This window comes from Oncorhynchus tshawytscha, linkage group LG01 (genome assembly GCF_018296145.1).
Source record: "Oncorhynchus tshawytscha isolate Ot180627B linkage group LG01, Otsh_v2.0, whole genome shotgun sequence".
In the NCBI taxonomy this organism is placed as follows: domain Eukaryota; kingdom Metazoa; phylum Chordata; class Actinopteri; order Salmoniformes; family Salmonidae; genus Oncorhynchus; species Oncorhynchus tshawytscha.
This window is the reverse complement of record NC_056429.1, coordinates 82075361-82093863: the sequence shown is the minus strand read 5'-3', so window position 1 is coordinate 82093863 and position 18503 is coordinate 82075361.

The following is an 18503-nucleotide window of genomic DNA, read 5'->3' as shown; positions in this document are numbered from 1 at the left end:
GATTGAGACTATAGACGTGGACTTTGGAGATCAGGTAGTTTTAATTAAGCAGAACTCACTCTCTGCATCCTGCATCTGCATCCAAAAGGTAATAAAACATTTGTAGTGCACATATATTCTGCGAATCGTTGTCTCTTTCTCTCAAAGTGCATCAAAATAATTTCCGAATACAAAAATTAGTACAGGCTATTGTATGTGTGAATGATGGCTAGCTCCTCGAATGATCCCAGTTCCTTGTATTGTGCATCTGTTGTAGAAAGAGGCGACGATTCTCAGAACATATGTGGCTCTACAAATATTTTCTTTTCTTTTGGATGTAGGTATGTGGTTTTATCTATGTAAAATATATGTTATCTGTTGATGCATAATATGGAGAGGTGTTGAATTCAGAATGTTGATATCATCCTAAAAAGTACAATTACAAGTGCATCTTAACAATACCATCCACTTATGAGTAACCTCTAAATATACATCATTATTCATGAACAAAACACTGTGTGTATGACTTTGTGCTTAAAAGAATTGAACTTTTCAATTTCAAAACAGAAAACGCGTGTCTACCACTCATAGTGCATCAACATGATTTGATCACGAGCACGCAGGGCAAAACGTAAGTACACACTCCCCTACTCCCAGGATGCAGGCATGCATAATAACAAATCAACATGACATTAATATATGAACCTGGTGAAATTCACACAGTACTTTAACAACTGTTACATATACATTAATGTACATACTACCTCAATTGGCCCGACCAACCAGTGCCACCGCACATTGGCTAACCAGGCTATCTGCATTGTGTCCCTCTACCCACCACCCGCCAATCTCTCTTTTACGCTACTGCTACTCTCTGTTTATCATATATTCATTCACTTTAACCATATCACATGTACATACTACCTCAATCAGCCTGTCTAACCGGTGCCTGTATGTAGCCTCGCTACTGTTATTTTTCACTGTCTTTTTACTGTTGTTTTTATTTCTTAACTTACCTATTGTTCACATAATACCTTTTTTGCACTATTAGTTAGAGCCTGTAAGTAAGCATTTCACTGTAAGGTTGTAATCGGCACACGTGACAAATAAACTTTGATTTGATTTGGGACGTGGCCCTTGTGTGCATTTTGTTCCCCTCCCCCCTGTAGAATATATTGTCCTCACAAGTGCCACTCTCTCTTCTTATGTGTGTTTACCATTCACATTCCTGCCCTCTTATTCACAGTATCATGATCAAGATTAGTCCACCTATTGTTTGGACAGGATAAAGAAAAAGATGGCTAGCCCATGGGAAGCCCATTGCAGAAGGTTTACATCTCCACCGATCTGTTGAAGTGTTAGGTTCAGCATCATGTATTGCAGTTTTATATCAAAGTCATAAAGTACAAAGGACATTTTTTATGTAAACTTGATACCTAATTGAATTCACTGCAGTGGGCTAAATCAGGGTCAGAGGGATTATTGTAGTCTTAAAAATCTACTTTGAAACAAAAATCTACACCTCACACATGTTTATGGGCTTAAAAAGAAGACACCTGTACTATGTCAGATATAGTTGAAATATATAACATTTTGAGTTTGCATCCCAATATTACACTTTATATACACCACAGAAGATTGAAATATAACAAAACTGTTTGACATACAAACACCGATTTTAAAAAATATGAATTATTAAAATATGAAAAAATATGAATAACATTCCACCTGAGGCCACCAGGTCATTTGATTGCAGGAAAGGGCTACAGCTAATTGAATATGCAAATTTCTATACAAAATAAGATATTAAGATTGGATTACACTATAATGACAGACCCCAAACTAGGATTTCAGACTTAAAATATATTGGTTGGCATATTTTGTAAATGATTAGTTGAACATTAACTAAACAATGCTTAAATTAAGAAAAAAAACAATGCTTCAATAAAAAATACATGTATCTTTATACCTCTTCAGAATAATGAACCAAGTGTTAATTAAACAAGTCTACTTAGCAACCTTGCTTTATTCCACTGCCTTCTCAATTAAAAGAGGATAGGGTGTTGACAACTGGTGACTTTTCAAAGACAGATGACAGTTTAACATTGGGGGTATTCGGGTCATAGAACTGGTATATTTTCATTGGTATTATGCTGCTCTTTTTGACAAGCAGTGCTACAGACCCTAACACCTTTTCCTGTTGTAATTTCGATGACACGTTTCAGTGTTAATGTGTTAATAACCTGGCCTCAAAATGTGTGTGATGCTGAGAGTCAGTAGACCGTAATTAGACCATTTTCTACTGGGAAAAAATACCAAGTAAATATCATGCATGATGTAGCCTAGTCCTTTCTATGTAACATTGGTGAGTTTTTTCCCCATTCAATAAATTGTGTCGATAGAAAATTGTTGATTTGTTGTACAACAACTCAGTCAGACCCTTTGCGAAAACAAAAAAGGCGTCTCTGCTCTATTGCAAAGAGACGGAAAGAGCTTATGCTAGTCTAGTCGAATTCCTTTGTAATTCTCTGCTGCTGTCAACATCATTAGCCATCATTTCCCAAGCCACTTCAGTTACATGCCAAGTGCTCTTTATTGTGTAATGAGTCAAGACTCTGAAAAGACCACTTCAAAAGGGCTCTCCTGAAAGCTGTCGCCCATGCAGCCTGCTGACTCGTCAAGCTGGGATTAAATGTTCCCCCATAATCAGATCTTTGTTTTCAAATAGGCCCATTGTTTATCTGCACCTCGGGTGACAGATATCAAGGGCAGGCGGAACTGAAAGAACACTGACACAAGCGATATAGATTCTAGAACACAATCGTCATACAGCGGTTGTAGAATCTATATTGTTTGTGTCAGTACTATTTTGTAACCTACAATTGTTTGATATTGATTTTGATACTTCTATGAGGTTCCTCAGTGTGATTTTACAACCATTGTTATTTGTTGACCATGCACTCTATTGTACATAGTCTCTGGCTCTTATGGGGGCACATTTACTGCTCTGGATATCTTGATTGTCGATGCCCTGAGCACTCGCCCACGCAGAAATCGGCATTGTAATCACTGTTCTATTAATAAAAATCAGAGACTCTCACAAACAAAGACGTGTTCTGGTTTGCTCTATGATGCCCACAATCTTCACAGGAATTGTCTAAAGGTCACCTGGGACTGTGCGGTAAAAATGAATGCAAGTGAATAAGGCATTTCCCAACAAAGGTATATTTGAAATATACTTCAAAACATACTTCCTTTTGATTCATTGTTTTACTATCTGTTTTGCCATGCATGGATATGTTATTCAGTATGTTCTGTGGGTTAATAGCAGTAAGGTAAATTAAATGTATATACCTCTCTCTCAATGTATATATACAGTGGGGCAAAAAAGTATTTAGTCAGCCACCAATTGTGCAAGTTCTCCCACTTAAAAAGATGAGAGAGGCCTGTAATTTTCATCATAGGTACACTTCAACTATGACAGACAAAATTAGAAAAAAAATCCAGAAAATCACATTGTAGGATTTTTAATGAATTTGTTTGCAAATTATGGTGGAAAATAAGTATTTGGCCACCTACAAACAAGCAAGATTTCTGGCTCTCACAGACCTGTAACTTCTTCTTTAAGAGGCTCCTCTGTCCTCCACTCGTTACCTGTATTAATGGCACCTGTTTGAACTTGTTATCAGTATAAACGACACCTGTCCATAACCTCAAACAGTCACACTCCAAACTCCACTATGGCCAAGACCAAAGACCTGTCAAAGGACACCAAAAACAAAATTGTAGACCTGCACCAGGCAGGGAAGACTGAATCTGCAATAGGTAAGCAGCTTGGTTTGAAGAAATCAACTGTGGGAGCAATTATTAGGAAATGGAAGACATACAAGACCACTGATAATCTCCCTCGATCTGGGGCTCCACGCAAGATCTCACCCCGTGGGGTCAAAATGATCACAAGAACGGTGAGCAAAAATCCCAGAACCACACGTGGGGACCTAGTGAATGACCTGCAGAGAGCTGGGACCAAAGTAACAAAGCCTACCCTCAGTAACACACTACGCCGCCAGGGACTCAAATCCTGCAGTTCCAGACGTGTCCCCCTGCTTAAGCCAGTACATGTCCAGGCCCGTCTGAAGTTTGCTAGAGAGCATTTGGATGATCCAGAAGAAGATTGGGAGAATGTCATATGGTCAGATGAAACCAAAATATAACTTTTTGGTAAAAACTCAGCTCATCGTGTTTGGAGGACAAAGAATGCTGAGTTGCATCCAAAGAACACCATACCTACTGTGAAGCATGGGGGTGGAAACATCATGCTTTGGGGCTGTTTTTCTGCAAAGGGACCAGGACGACTGGTCCGTGTAAAGGAAAGAATGAATGGGACCATGTATCGTGAGATTCTGAGTGAAAACCTCCTTCCATCAGCAAGGGCATTGAAGATGAAACGTGGCTGGGTCTTTCAGCATGAAAATGATCCCAAACACACCGCCCGGGCAACGAAGGCGTGGCTTCGTAAGAAGCATTTCAAGGTCCTGGAGTGGCCTAGCCTCCAGATCTCAACCCCATAGAAAATCTTTGGAGGGAGTTGAAAGTCCGTGTTGCCCAGCAACAGCCCCCAAACATCACTGCTCTAGAGGAGATCTGCATGGAGAAATGGACCAAAATACCAGCAACAGTGTGTGAAAACCTTGTGAAGACTTACAGAAAATGTTTGACCTCTGTCATTGCCAACAAAGGGTATATAACAAAGTATTGAGATAAACTTTTGTTATTGACCAAATACTTATTTTCCACCATAATTTGCAAATAAATTCATAAAAAATCCTACAATGTGATTTTCTGGATTTTTTTTCTCATTTTGTCTGTCATAGTTGAAGTGTACCTATGATGAAAATTACAGGCCTCTCTCATCTTTTTAAGTGGGAGAACTTGCAAAATTGGTGGCTGACTAAATACTTTTTTGCCCCACTGTATATTTACCTACAGGGTTCCTAAAATTCCAAATCACATAGCTAAATGACTCATGGTATAACCATCTTAAAACAATTCCATATGTTTGCTTAGGAGACATTGCCCCTAGAGGCGCTAACTCTTGAGGTTTAAGCTCATACTTCAAAGGCAATTTAACAAGCTAGAGAGCATAAACTTCACTCAAGGGAGTGTTTGCACCACAATGAACTGCAGAAGTAGGCCTAAAAGAAAGATGTATCCATTCAGGTCTATAGTACTAACACCGTACTGTTCCAGTATTGAATTGCAATAGCCATCCTTTTACTGTATTTCATGAGAAAATATAGCAGTTGCTTAGCTGTTTTTGGAAAAGAACATGGCACATCCCAAATGGCACCCTATTCCCTATGTTGTGCAGGGCTCTAGTTAAAAGTAGTGCACTATAATGCATAATAGTAGGTGCCATTTGAGATGTAACCCATTTTTAACCTGGCTGTAAATTACACTGAAAACAGAATCCCTTGTTTTTATCAACCTCAATTAATCAAGATCTGGTAGGGGGAGGGGGGGGTTGATACAACAGTTCAAGATACAACATTTGAGAGATAATATTAGAAGAGGTGTACCTAACAAAGGTCTTTGATGGTAGAGATGGCATTTCACCAGCCAACTACTGTGCCACGCCATGCAGCTTAGCTGTGGATTTATGTACTATAAGAATGTCCAAAAATAAAAATGAAGATGAAGAAGATTTTAAAGGTTTAATTTTCAAGGTGTAATTTTCAAGGTGTAATTTTCAAGGCGTATTTGGATTTGGCGTTTGAATCATGTGAATGAAAGCGGAACCGAACCCAAAATGCTTTAACACAACCCATAAGTATCCCCATTCAAAGCGGTCAAATTATTTTTCTGCATCAAGGGACAGCACTGCATAGGAAGATTCTTTGTGCGGAGTTGGCTCTATCTTGTCTTAAGAAAACAGGCCTTTGTCTAAGCAGGGTCTTCAGCCTGGACACCCTATTCCCTATATAGTACACTATTGGAGCCCTATGGGCCCTGATCAGTAGTGCACTGAACAAGGAATAGTCTGCCATTTGGAACGCAGTCCCAGCTTCTCTTACAGAGAAGAACTACAGTAAATCTCAAACAATTCAGCCAAAAAAGGCCATGCAGTGAGTAAAGGGCAGAGAAAATACACAGGAAGCAGATGAATAGGCAACATCAATTACCAGGTCCTGAGGTTGCGTCCCAAATGGCACCCTATTCCCTATGTAGTGCAGTATTTTTGAACCCGTAGGAAGAAGAACCCGTAGGCCAGGCCCCTTCGCCGAGCCTCCGCTGCTGCCCGCACATCACACCAGAGGGCCACAGAAACTAGAAACACAGGCAGGCCCATTCTACAAGGTTAGGAGAGAGAGAGAGAGAGAGAGAGAGAGAGAGAGAGAGAGAGAGAGAGAGAGAGAGCGGGAGAGAGAGAGAGAGAGAGAGAGAGAGAGAGAGAGAGAGAGAGAGAGAAAGTTAGAGAGAGTTGGGTGTTTTGAGGGATAAGGGAGTGGCCGTGAATGACAAATCACCATAATAGGTCTAGGTTTATTTTATAGTGAAACAAAATGGCTCAATTTGACCACTTAGCCTGCCAGAATTGGTGGGAGTGAGATACAAGAGCAACATACAAGAGGACAGCCAAATCAGTCCCTTGGTAGGAAGACTATTAGGGCCAACAAAGCCAGATGTCCAAGGGTTTTTACACTTCCCTATAGAAGACTTGGATGCTTTCTCATTTATAAGGGCCAGGTTTATCCATCATTATGCCGTAATGCATTTATCTAACACTTTCACCTGATAAAGATAAGCTGTATGCAAAAGTAATATCATTAAAACATATATATTTCATAAATATTGCTTCTGCAAAATGCACTTGTGGTGTTATTTAAAACAATGGACATTGAGTAAAAGATACATGTATTTTCTTAACTTACTATTTAAATCCAAACCACTAAACCATCAAAATCATTAGGCTCTTGGAGAATTGTCTCCCGTCATCGTGTAACTTGGAACAACAAGCTGACATTGAACCCCTAAAAGGGGAACGAGACACTTGACCCCATCACGCTGTACGTAGAGCACTGGACTAATGAATTGCCTAACAGTGTTTATTCAGCCTACGTTGACATAGATTACATCCCAAATGGCACCCTATTCCCTTTATAGTGCACTACTTTTGACCAGGGCCCATAGGGCTCTGTTCAAAAGTAGTGCACTATATAGGGAATAATGTGCCATTTGGGTGCCAGACATGTAGTCATCCACACAACAAAACAAAAGACTCATGTGGTTTTGCATGTCGTAAACTGTTCAGACAATAAATTCAATCTGAATGTAGCCTCGAATTAGCCAGTGAAGCAAGAGGTCCCAAGACTAGGCAATGAGACCATACAGCAATCACAGTTAATATAGTCTGACACAGAGAGTCCCTCCCTATGAGAGTCCCTCCATTTTAATTATAAAACACATTATAAAACACATCAAGGTATTAGTACATATTGTATTGTTTTCAAAGAAGCCTAACAACATTGCACTGTTAATGTTGACACCAAACAATAAGAGCACTAATGTATATACTGTATTAAAGCAAATACAAATGAATGGAAAATATATATTTTCATTTCCTAATGACTAATAGGCTAATGGCTGGCAATTGTCTTGATGGATTTCCTTATATTTCCCTCGACCCAAATAATGATGAGCATAAAACTTCAATAAATAGTTAAGAACCTGAGTGTAGCAAAGTGAAAGAAAGTCCTTGCTTTCTCCTTATCTGTAGGACTGTGGCTAAAGCCATGATTGAATTAGTGAAAACTTTAATTACTTCATCTTAAATCAGTCTTTGAATTTAATTGAACTTTCTTCATGCTCTCGGTGCCCTAGCCAAACAATTTGTGCAGAAAAAATTGAATTAAGAACCTGCCATTTTCTGCATTGATTATTATAACATTAATGCCGGCTCAGTCCCTGGAGTGTCCTAGCCCTGTAAAAGAACAGGTTATAAAACATTACTCAAAATAACGCATATGTTATAATCCCAGAGAACTTACTTAAAATTCAATCCACTTTGGCATCATTATCATGTATCAACATAATGAATGACTCCTTCAGAGTATGGTGATTATAATTTGATAAATCATCAGCAGAAAATTAACTGGATGTCAAAACATTCATTGGAAAGGGGTGATTAATCGAGGATGATTGTGGTGATGAATTGCGTTAATCGTGCACAGTATGAATCCAGTGAAATGGCTAAGCAGCCCAAGATGGATGGGGCACAGAAGCTGCAAGGTCAGAAGAGAACATGGAGAGAGAGAGAGAGAGAGAGAGAGAGAGAGAGAGAGAGAGAGAGAGGGAGAGAGAGAGCAAGAGAGAGAGAAAGACAGTGCCGAGCCAAGCGCAGGGATGCAGAGCGAGGGAAGGAGATTGCGAGGAAGAAAAAGGCTGTGCCTATGCACATTTTTACGAGACTCATTCCTCTCCTGCTTTTTTAAAATGTAGGCCCTGGACTCTGCCTTGATGATATTGTTAAACACAGCATCAGCGGGTTTTAGAAACTTATTTTGAGGCCTGTTTTTATTTTACCCCTTAGTTCAGACCAAAGCTCATTAAAAACAACAACACTTGCTATTTCTGCTACCTACCTCCAACCCCCATGCCAATAATTGGGATTCCCACATGGATGTGGATGTCACCCCAACATGAAAGATGTGTCTGGTGTGTGTGAGGTCAAACACAGGTCCAGATATTTATTTCACCAACCAGATGGAAGCAGAACATTCATCACGGAACACTGTCACTGTGGTAACACCAGTTCCATCCACCATAATGTCCTATCTCTTCCCATTATGTTCCCACGGGTTCCTCTAGTGTTTACAACAACAATCCCACAGTGGGCTCTGGTCAAAAGCAGTACAATATATAGGGAACACGGTGCCATTTGGAACACAGCCCAGGGGTGAGGATGTTTCTGTTTCTGACACTCTGCTCCCTCATTCATCAATCCCCTTCATTCGTAGGCCCACGTCTGATGATGACAATGAAAAGATTTTACAATAGCGAGAGCCAGGCAAAAACTCATTCCATCATTATCCATCATGCAACAGTCAGACATTCCAGCAGCCAGCCGGACGGATGGATGTAGTATAGATGTACGTTCCACTGACCTAATCTGTGATGACTGACTGGGTTGGGTGCTACTTGCTGGAAAAATCTTAAAAGAGACCTTCATCAGTGGTAGTTATCCGTAGGTAGATTCTGGCTCTGGGTCTATGTCCCAAATGTTTCTTACTTTATTATGTTCTTTTTATTTCTTATTTCTATGTCTTGCGTGTTTTTGTTCTACCTTGTTATTGTTATTTATTACTGCATTGTTGAGTTTAGAGCTTGCAAGAAAGGCATTTCACTGTTCTTGTGCATGTGACATTAAAACTTCAACTGGAAAATGGCCTATTCCTAATATACTGCACTACTTAGGGAGTAGGGTGCCATTTGGGATGTAGTAGAGTCTAGGACAAGACTGAGGACTGAGGCCTAGTAGTTATAGAGGGGAACCAAGAACCCATACATCTAACCTCTTCACCAATCCATCTATAGCATCACTAGCATATATGCATGTATAACCACAAACCCAGTAGGAAATATTAGATTTCTACAGTACATAATGAGAATTTCAAGATTACGTCAATTAAATTAAATCGTAGGATTTCATGCTATATCAACTGATATATCCTTTCGTGTATCCTCATAAAAATATAACATAAGGCCAGGTAATCTAATGCGCAACACCTCCAATGCACAAACTGCACATAAACCCCACACCAACTGAAACAACAGTAGTAAATACATCTCCAAAGACCTAAAGAGTTATTTCCATCCTAGGTAAATCTGCTTAATCACCCACTATAACTGACTTCTCTATGGACTTTGTCTTCTTCAGTAGACTTTCCCCTGCCACTGAAGTCCCAGAAGAGATAAAAATTGGTGTTTTATGGAGGGACTGTATATCTGACCAAATCCCCTCTGACTTCCTCAACAGTCTCTCCACTCCCACTGTGGTCGCAGTAGGCTAGGTTCAGCTAGGTTACCTTTCTGCTGTGAGATAACTAGCCTGCATGTCTTGTTCTCTCTGGCTCACAGTCCCAGTTCAACCCAGCGCTCTGGTGAGTGTTAGTTAACACACAGGAGTACAGGACAGGTTCTGTGTCCAAAATGGCACCCTATTCGCTATGAAGTGCACTACTTTTGACCAGGGCCCAATAGGGCTCTGATAAAAAAGTAGTGCACTATAAAGGGAAAAGTGTGTGATTTGGTATGTATCCAGGGGCTGGGAGGGGGGGAAGTACTCTGTTCTGCTCTGCTCTCTGACCGCAATGCTGGCTATATTAGAGACATGATTCCCTAAACACCACAGCTGAGTTTGTTTCTGGCACATTTCCCTTATCTCTGGCTAGCTAGCTAACTGATCCTCCCACTACACCTATTAAATCTGTCTAGTGTGACCTGTCGAATTTGTCTACTGAATCTTAAAAGGAAACAATGGATATGTCCCAAATGACACCATATTCCCCATATAATGCAGTACTATGACCGGTGGTAACCATGGTCAAAAGTAGTGCACTATATATGGGGAATAGGGTGCCATTTCGACCCATTCAATATTTTGCCTTGATCACCATCGTTTGGGTTCAAACACATTTTTTAACTAATCGCTATTGTCATTTATAAAAGTAAACACAAAATATATCATATTGTTTATTTACCATTGTTTTACCAGGTAAGTTGACTAAGAACATATGATCTTTTATCATTATCATAGCTTCAATTTGTCATATCCAACATTGACTAAGAACATATGATCTTTTATCATTATCATAGCTTCAATTTGTCATATCCAACATCTAAAACCTCCTGCTCTAAAACATAGAAAACATACTCATACTGTATGTCAATCTGCCAGATGCAGAGGTATTCTAACTAATTGGGCCCAGTGGCCTTAGAGGTACAGTTCACTGGCCTCAAGGCAGTACGTTTAAAACTTTAGAAACTCCAGCTCTGTTGGACTCTCAGAGCAGCTTACTACATCTGCCTTTTTAAGTGAAAGTGCAGTAATTCTCTCCATCGAAACTGTTAATGGTAGTTTGAAGAGCAAATATTAAACTAAGCAAAAAATGTAAAGTATTTTGTATCTCTCTGTTGTGCCCCGAGGGTTAACAGTAAGCTAGATGCACAGGAGAAGGGCATAAAGTCACATATGTTCAACAGAGAAATAATGAGGGGAACAATAACATTCGCAGGGAGACAGGGAGGAATGTCTGGGTCTGAGTCCCAAATGGTACCCTTTTCTCTAGATAGTGCACTACTGTTGACCAGAGCTCTATGGGACCACATTTTCACCAGAGCTCTATGGGACCACATTTTAACCAGAGCTCTATGGGACCACATTTTGACCAGAGCTCTATGGGCCCTTCACCAGATTGAAGTTGCATCATCCACAAGCAAAACGTATCCTCCCTCCAAACCCCCAACTTATGGTTTGTCTGTGCGGCCGTGCGACTCTGTAATGCTATGTATTCTTCCTATTCTGTTAACTATCAGCAATTATCTCCCTGTCAAATCCTGAAGTGACAAATTCCCCTTATATCCCGCCTGGCAGTATCATCAACCGGACACCAGGCTGATGTGATGGAGACTAAATCACTGCCGTAACTCTGAGTCCTGACAGACAAATGTGGTGCCTTGGAAAAGCTAGGCCCATCACTCTGAACAGGAAGAAGAAAAAAAACTCTTCTCCACTCCTCCCTCTCTCCCAGTTGACCTTTTTTCTCTCCCTGTGAGAGGAGATTAAATACCGCAGATACTGTAGGTAAAGACTGCATCCCAAATGGCACCTTTTTCCTTATATAGTGCACTACTTTTGACCAGGACCCAGGTCGAAAGTAGTGCACTATATAGGGAATACGGTGCCATTTGGGATGCAACCATGGTCTGTTTCCAAAATATGAGAATTATTAATGGACTTTGCAGAGGGACGTTTAATCTTGTGCCAAGTCGCAGTCATCGTTTTACCTTGGGCTGTTTTTTCCTTACAGATGGGCACAGAAAAACAGGAACTATGCTTTACCCTTCCTACACTGCAAAGGCAAAGGAAGTGTGTTGTGCCGGAGAAGTGGTGTCAGAGAGATAATAACCAGACTTTACTTTATAGTATCAGGGTAAAGACAATGAGATTATGGGAATAGAGATCGGACAAAACACAAAACAGGTTTCAACACTGCATGGCTTGGGTCCAGTGATAATTCTCATCTTTTAAAAGCTACGTTCAAAGACCAAAGCATCCTGTATGTGTGCTGTACTTACACATTACCTCAAAAAGTGTGACATGTCGTGGTCCACAAACAAAGCTCTGAAAAAGGATGTGGAATGTCTGTTTCACTGCATCTAAGCTACTTTTATGCACTATTACAAATACTCCTTAAAAACATGACCAACGTGTATGACTAAACAACACATTTGGGTATCCAGTATCCACTGAACATGTAACTGTTTTCCACTTCGGCCCAATCTCCTCCCAGTCCATTTTCACCACAAGCTAATACCCTGCGTGTTGTTAACAGCGTTGTGCTAGATTGGGACTGAGACGACAGAAAGCACACTTCCTCTGAAATGTGCTTGCCTGTAGCCACATGGTACTTTTCACACGAGAGTCACAAGTCAGGTCCCTGTCACCCACTGGCCATAGAGAGGCTTTTATTCTCTATTTTGGTTAGGCTAGGGTGTGATTAGGTTGGGCATTCTAGTTTCTTTATTTCTATGTTTTCTGTTTCAATGATTTGGCCGGGCTCATTGACTAACGCAGCTCATTGACTAACGTAATTGGTTACCCTGGCTGAACGAACTACCCGATGGGTCAGTTTATCTAAGCCAACCAAATCTAGCCTATAATCAACTTTGGTGTTTTGTTGTTGTTGTTCTATCTATCTATCTATCTATCTATCTATCTATCTATCTATCTATCTATCTATCTATCTATCTATCTATCTATCTATCTATCTATCTATCTAAACTCAGAAAAAAAAGAAACATCCCTTTGTCAGGACCCTGTCTTTCTAAGATAATTTGTGAAAATCCAAATAACTTCACAGATATTCATTGTAAAGGGTTTAAACACTTTTACCCATGCTTGTTCAATGAACCATAAACAATTAATGAACATGCACCTGTGGAAGGGTCGTTAAGACACTAACAGCTTAACAGACGGTAGGCTATTCAGGTCACAGTTATGAAAACTTAGGCGACTAAAGAGCCCTTTCTACTGACTCTGAAAAACACCAAAAGAAAGATGCCCAGGGTCCCTGTTCATCTGTGTGAACGTGCCTTTGGCATGCTGCAAGGAGGCATGAGGACTGCAGATGTGACCAGGAAAATAAATAGCAATATCCGGAATGTGAGAACCCTAAGACAGCGCTACAGGGAGACAAGACGGACAGCTGATCGTCCTCACAGTGGCAGACCACGTGTAACAACACCTGCACAGGATCGGTACACCCGAACATCACACCTGCGGGACAGGTACAGGATGGCAACAACAACTGCCCGAGTTACACCAGGAACAGACAATCCCTCCACCTGTGCTCAGACTGTCCGCAATAGGCTGAGAGAGGCTGGACTGAGGGCTTGTAGGCCTGCTGTAAGGCAGGTCTTCACCAGACATCACCGGCAACAATGTCGCCTATGGGCACAAACCCACCGTCGCTGGACCAGACAGGACTGGCATAAAGTGCTCTTCATTGATGAGTCACGGTTTTGTCTCAACAGGGGTGATGGTCGGATTCGCTTTTATCGTCAAAGGAATGAGCGTTACACTGAGGCCTGTACTCTGGAGCGGGATTGATTTGGAGGTGGAGGGTCCGTCATGGTCTGGGGTGGTGTGTCACAGCATCATCGGACTGAGCCTGTTGTCATTGCAGGCAATCTCCACGCTGTGCGTTCCAGGGAAGACATCCTCCTCCCTCATGTGGTACCCTTAATGCAGGCTCATCCTGACATGACCCTCCAGCAAGACAATACCACCAGCCATACTGCTCATTCTGTGCGTGATTTCCTGCAAGACAGGAATGTCAGTGTTCTGCCATGGCCAGCGAAGAGCCCGGATCTCAATCCCATTGAGCATGTCTGGGACCTGTTGGATCGGAGGGTGAGGGCTAGGGCCATTCCCCCCAGAAATGTCCGGGAACTTGCAGGTGCCTTGGTGGAAGAGTGGGGTGACATCTCACAGCAAGAACTGGCAAATCTGGTATAGTCCATGAGGAGGAGATGCACTGCGGTACTTCATGCAGCTGGTGGCCACACCAGATAATGACTGTTATTTTTGATTTTGACCCCCCTCTTTGTTCAGGGACACATCATTCCATTTCTGTTAGTCACATGTCTGTGGAACTTGTTCAGTTTATGTCTCAGTTGTTCAATCTTGTTATGTTCATACAAATATTTACACGTTTGCTGAAAATAAACGCAGTGGACAGTGAGAGGACATTTATTTTTTTACTGAGTTTAGATGTGCTGATGCTACTAAAAGACTTCTATGGAATGAGGTGCTCTTCTCAAAAAAAGAGAAGAGAAGGTTGTAGCATCTCCCAAAGGGACCGCGATGATAGAGTGTTTGTGTGTCACTGGAAAAGGGTATTTTTGTGTCGGCCGTAGCAGCAGCCCCTCAAATAGCTCCTTTGCAATTTCCTCCTCTTCCATTCTACTTGAGCAGCCGATAACTAAGAACATTAGTTGTATGCGACTTGCCAAGCTTCAATGAAAAGAGAGCTAACTGTAATGACACTACAATTAATTGTCCCAATAGACAGACATCCGCGAGACAAGATATTGACTTCATTACTGGATAATGAATTATACCATTAAGTCAGCCAGGGGTCACCTTGTGTATCAGACACAACGGCTAATATATTGACATCTTCTCTGGAATAAGATAAATTCAGATATGACTGATAAGGCTGATTAGAAGACTCATCCACCATGCAGAGGCAAGGCCTCAGGAGCTGAGTAGTGTGTGTGTGTGTGTGTGTGTGTGTGTGTGTGTGTGTGTGTGTGTGTGTGTGTGTGTGTGTGTGTGTGTGTGCGTGCGTGCGTGCGTGCATGTGTTAAAGGGCGTTAGGGAGACTTATTAAGTAAAGTGAATGTCCCTCTGTATGGATTCTCTGTATGTCAGAAGAACCATCTGAATGCCAAGGGCAAAGGAGACATTATTATGCAATACAGACTTTCAGGAGTGCATGGACCACACACCTCCCCTATCTTTACCAATATTTAATTTGGCCAAAGCATCCATCCACATAGAAGTTCAGTCTGGAAGACGTTGTGTTTCTCTGACCTTGGCATTTCTTCTCCACGCTCTCTGTTCTCTTTCTGTTCTGATTATTGAGAACGCTCCGCCTGCAGTACCTCTCCTCATTTGTCATGATTATTGCAGATCTTTTAAACTGTCATCTGTGAGCTTGGATCAATGGCTTGTCGACTTCCCCTTTGTCATATTGGCAGCGCAAACAGCCTTTCCCTTCTAAATGAGACCCCTTACTTCTCTGTCTATCAACTGTCCGTCTGGGAGGGTAATCCGATCCCTTTGTTAGATCTGTCTACCAATCTTCCCTCCAATCAAACGCCCTGCCACTTGAATAACATGCACGCCCGCACACACACACACACACACACACACACACACACACACACACACACACACACACACACACAGACACACACAGACACACACAATCTACAAATGACTAATATTTTACTGTATTAGCTCAATTCCTTATACACTACCGTTCAAAAGTTTGGGGTCACTTAGAAATGTCCTTGTTTTTGAAAGAAAGCACATTTTTGTCCATTAAATAACATCAAATTGATCAGAAATACAGTGTAGACATTGTTAATGTTGTAAATGACTATTGGAAACTAGACTGTTCCATGCAAGAAATGACTAGGCTATTCCATGCAAGAAATTGTCAAGAACCTGAACGCTGTGTACTACTCCCTTCACAGAACAGGGAAAACTGGCTCAAACCAGAATAAAAAGAGGAGTGGGAGGCCCCGGTGCACAACTGAGCAAGAGGACAAGTACATTAGAGTGTCTAGTTTGAGAAACAGATGCCTCACAAGTCCTCAACTGTAATCGAACCCAGAAATGCTGATGCTCCAGATACTCTAGTCTAGTTTAAAGGCCAGTTTTATTTCTTCTTTAATCAGAACCACAGTTTTCAGCTGTGCTAACTTCATTTCAAAAGGGTTTCCTAATGATCAATTAGCCTTTTTAAATGATAAACTTGGATTAGCTAACACAACGTGCCATTTGAACACAGGAGTGATGGTTGCTGATAATGGGCCTCTGTACGCCTATGTGGATATTCCATTAAAAATCTGTCGTTTCCAGCTACAAGTCATTTACAACATTAACAATGTCTTCACTGTATTTCTGATCAATTTGATGTTATTTTAATTGACAAAAAAGGCATTTTTCTTTCAAAAACAAGGACATTTCTAATTGACCCCAAACTTTTGAACAGTAGTGTATATACACTGTACATGCAGGTTGACTATAAAACAACCCATGGCCTGTCTACCACAATGTCAAAGCTATGCTTTTCAAAATGAACAGTTCTATTGAATTGCATTGAAAGAGGTAGAGGTGGTGGTGGTGGGTGCATTTTAACTTGCATTTACAATGTAAAGCAGTTGACAATCCAATTTATTGTCTGTCAAAATTAAATTGTAATGAGATGAGGGCAGATTTAATAATGAACCCAGACCCACACCAAACGGAACAACAACTGGTGGTAGACTGTGTCTACGTCCCAAATGGCACCATATTCTTTGTATAAAGTGCACTACTTTTGACCAGAAGCCTAAAGGCCCTGGTCAAAGGTATCATACTATATAGGGACAGTATATAGGCACTATACAAGTTATTGTTACTCATTGTGCATTTATTCCTCGTTTTATATATATTTTTCTAATATTTCTCTATTTTTCTCTCTGCGGTGTTGGGGAAGGGCCCGTTTCAATGTTAGTCTACAACTGTTGTTTACGAAGTATGTGAAACATTTTATTTTATTTCATTGATTTGGGAATAGGGTGCCATTTGGGATGCAACCTAGTAGACACGACTAGCTGCTGATGATCTGCCTCCCTTTAAGGACTAGTAGAATTCTGAACCTGTAACAAACCAGCCATTCCCAATCCACTCACCCCACCCCACAGACTAGACATTAGCCAGTCTCACTCTGTCTCTACCCTGTCCCTATTCCTACAGTGGCTTGCGAAAGTATTCACCCCCCTTGGCATTTTGTTTCCTTACAACCTGGAATTAAAATATTGGGGGGGGTTGTAGCCACTGGGATATTTCCCCATTCTTCAAGGCAAAACTTCTCCAGTCAAGTTGGATGGGTTCCGCTGGTGTACAGCAATCTTTAAGTCACACCACAGATTCTCAATTGGATTGAGGTCGGGCTTTGCCTAGGCCATTCCAAGACGTTTAAATGTTTCTCCTTAAACCACTCAAGTGTTGCTTTAGCAGTATGCTTAGGGTCAATGTCCTGTTGGAAGGTGAACCTCTGTCCCAGTCTCAAATCTCTGGAAAACTGAAACCGGTTTCCCTCAAGAATTTCCCTGTATCTAGGTCCATCCATCATTCCTGTCGTGTTCTCAGGATGATGAAAGGTGTTGGGTTTACGCCAGACATGGCGTTTTCCTTGATGGCCAAGAAGTTCAATTTTGGTCATATCTGACCAGAGTACCTTCTTCCATATGTTTGGGGAGTCTCCCACATGCCTTCAGGTGAACACCAAACGGGTTTGCTTATTTTTTCTTTAAGCAATGGCTTTTTCTGGCCACTCTTCCGTAAAGCCCAGCTCTGTGGAGAGTACGGCTGAAAGTGGTCCTATGGACAGATACTCCAATCTCCGCTGTGGAGCATTGCAGCTCCTTCAGGGTTATCTTTGGTCTCTTTGTTGCCTCTCTGATTAATGCCCTCGTTGCCTGGTCCGTGAGTTTTGGTGGGCAGCCCTCTCTTGGCAGGTTTGTTGTGGTGCCATAGTCTTTTCATTGTTTTTATAATGGATTTAATGGTGCTCCGTTGGATGTTCGGATATTTTTTTATAACCCAATCCTGATCTGTACTTCTCCACAACTTTGTCCCTGACCTATTTGGAGAGCTCCTAGGTCTTCATGGTGCCGCTTACTTGGTGGTGCTCCTTGCCTAGTGGTGTTGCAGACTCTGGGGCCTTTCAGAACAGGTGTATGTATACTGAGATCATGTGACGCTTAGATTGCACACAGGTGAGCTTTATTTAACTAATTATGTGACTACTGAAGGTAATTGGTTGCACCAGATCTTATTTAGGGGCTTCATAGCAAAGGGGTGAATACATACAGTATGCACGCACCACTTTTCCGCTTTTTTTAAATAAGTCCTTTATTTTCATTTCACTTCACCAATTTGGACTATTTTGTGTATGTCCATT